Genomic DNA, 3357 nt, shown 5'->3' with positions numbered 1-3357 from the left:
CAGAGTGTTCTTTCTGTTCTTCTCCTGACTGAAAAAAAGGCACTATCAGATCTCGATTAATAATTTTCCTGGCACAGTTATTTTGGTAGGTGTTTAAAGTCTAAGAAGTTATCTTTTGAGCACCTGTAGAAAGAGCAAATGATCTCACGCTCACATTTAACCTGGAATCATTTGCACATTTAACCTAGAATCATTAGTGTGTGTGTGTGTGGGGGGGTGTTAAATAAAATTTGTGTTGTATTCTTTTGATTTTCATTTTGATTTGAGGATGACATACAGGGAGTGAGATAGATTTAAGTAGGCTTAATGAGTGTTGGCAAATGTCAACCAGGACTAATTAACATCCCTGCAAAGGCAGAAGACATTCTCAGCTTAAGTTACATTGGCACCTTTCCTCAAAGATACTTAAACTTTCCTCAAGCAACTACTATTGAAGTTTTTAATCTTTATCCTAATTTTGTTCTTTCAAACTTCACATAAATGAGGTTATATTTGCCATATACATTCCTTTGTATAATGACTTCTGTTATGTCTTTGAGATTAATCTTTTTTTTTGTTTATAATATTCATGAATTTCTACTCACAAGGACTATTTCACTGTATGAGCATACTCCAATTTTTCTGTTTTCTTGTTAATACTTGTATCATTTGTGACTCTGGGGTATTATAAATAATACTTGAATAAATATTTTGCACAGGTCCTTTTGTGGGCATATGCTTTCATTTGCATAGTATATAGCTATCTGGGTAGAACTGATAAATAGTAATTTAGGTGCAGGATTAACATCATCCTACCAAACATTTCCCACAGTGTTTACATGACTTTAAGCTTTAACTAGTTTCTTTGAATTCTCTACATTTGTCATCTTTCATTTTTCTAATTCTTGTAACTGTAAAGTGACTTCAAAATGATTATAGTTTGCATCTTCCCAATGCTTGAAAATGGTCAACACCTTTTCATATGTGTAACGGCAATTTGGAAATCTAGTTGTGTGCAGTAGTTACTGAACTATTTTTTAAAGAAGTTTGTTTGCTTCTTTTGTTCATTTTTTGGTAGGACTTCTTTACATATCTTGAATCCAAGCACTTTAAAAATTTTTATTTATGTGTATCTTTAGGACTTGCTTTTTTACATAGCTTGAATACATGTTCTATAAAGATTATGTGTGTGTGCACGCACATGTGAGTGCAATGGTACGTGAATGCCCCGATGTACATGACGTCAGAGGACAACATTCAGTCATCTGTCCTCTCCTTCTTTGTGGGCTCTGAAGGATGGAAGCCGGGTTGCTAAGCTACAGTAACTTTTATCTTCTGAGCCACGAATGGAGCCTGATTACAGATTGCTGTTAGAAATCTATGGTGTAAAATTTTCTTTCCAGTATATAGTTTGTATTTTCATTCCCTGAATGCTTTCTTTAAATGAATTAAAATTTCATTTTTTTTTTACAGTTTCATTCTGTATATATTTTTTCCTCCAAGAAATTATTGTCTGTTCCAGGGTCTCAAAGACTTGCTTTCTTTGCCATTTAGGTTTTTAATTTTTATTGGTTTATTTGTTTGATTGTTTTGTGTTTTGTATGGCATTATCTAATTTTTAAAGATTTGGATATGCAGTGGAGGCAGCTTTCTCTCCTTGCTGGATTCCTTTGGATTCTTTGTTAAAATGTACTCTCCATGTGTGCATGAGGTCACTTCCCCACTTCCTGTTAAGTTCCATGTGCCTATTGGTCTAATGTGAGACACTGATGCAATAATCTTGATTACTATTTTTTTAAAGCAAGCCTTAAGATCAGACAACCTAGGGGTTTTTTGTTGTTGTTGTTGTTGTTTGGTTTTTTTTTTTTTTTTTTTGATTTTTTATTCATTTTTTGGATTTGGTTTTTTTCCAAGACAGGGTTTCTCAGTATAGTCCTCTGGCTGTCCTGGAACTCACTCTGTAGACCAGGCTGGCCTCCAATTCAGAAATCTGCCTGCCTCTGCCTCCCAGAGTTTTGGAATTATAGGCATGCGCCACCACAGCCTGGTTGCAACTTAGTTTTTTTTATAATGTTGTTTTAGTTTTGATAAGAACTTTCCATTTACATATATTTTGATTTCATTTTTCATGAAAAACTTTAATTTCACTGGGATTTGCGCTGAGTTTACAGGCAAGTGTAAGGCTAAATTAAATCTATTAGACTGGGCCATTTGTCTTATAAAAGGGACACTTGCCTGAATTAGTTCAGTCTTTGTTAAAACCATTGTTTTTGTTTGTTTCTCTCTGCAAGTTGCCCTGGCTAGTCTCAAAGGAGCTGGTAGGGATGATGAAACTCAAGTCAGAAGCAAAGGAGTTCATTTCTCCTGACACTGTTGGAAACACAAGAGTTACATTTGTATCAGTATCCCTTCCTGGTAGGATGGAATAGTGTGGACCTGCTCAATTAGATACTTTGTACACGGGCTTGTATCACATTAAAAGCATACCCAGTTTAGAAAAACATCTCATGAGGGGAATGCTTGCAAATTTGAGCCAGCTTTGTTACAAAGGAGACAATAGTCCTTTTATCTTGGTTATCAAATAGCTCTTTCCTTTGTGTTGGAGAAAGGCAAACATAGGGGAACAGCATCTCTATCTTCTGCAGTTCAAAATACAGGGGCAAAGCAGAATGAAGGTGTTCTAAAAACGGGGAAAGAATGACTCACATCAAATTGGCTCTCAGTGACACTAAAGTATTCTCTGTCTTCTTTAACAAACCTTTCCATTAATATGCCATTTGGTTAAGCACTGATTAGTCTGATGAAAACTGGAACTAAATCCATTCAGTCTGTCTAACATGGTACCAATTAGACCTAATATTGATAGGACTCTAAGTGATGTCATGAAGCTAGTTTATAACACTGACCTCAGGGCTGCCTCCAGAAAGTATTAGCCCCAACAGGTGCAATTTTTTTCCTTTAAAACTGGGCAGCTTTCCCAAGCTTCAGACTTTGACTGCTTTACTTTACTTTCATTTTAGATATAAGCTCTAGTACATCTTGGGTACAACAAACTATTACAGTCAGTCAGAGGGAAATATAGATCACTTTTATGGTCCATAACATCCTTGGACGGTGAGTGGGAACTGACCTTATTGTCTTCGAGGGCCAAGATATTTAAAGCACTCTATGCGCAAGTGAATTAGGGCCCAACAAAGGGTAATGTTTGACTGTTGTTTCACTCTTCAGTCTTCTTTAACCTAGGCTAGAATGTCACCATATATCTTGCATATCATCGACATTTTAAGAGTACAAGTCAGTTCTCCTTTGTTTGATTTGTCTCCTTATTTGTCATGATTTCATTAAAAATTAAAAACAATTAAATCTCAACTACATGGC

Source organism: Apodemus sylvaticus, chromosome 4 (assembly GCF_947179515.1).
Source record: "Apodemus sylvaticus chromosome 4, mApoSyl1.1, whole genome shotgun sequence".
Taxonomy (NCBI): Eukaryota; Metazoa; Chordata; class Mammalia; order Rodentia; family Muridae; genus Apodemus; species Apodemus sylvaticus.
This window is presented reverse-complemented; position numbering follows the sequence as displayed.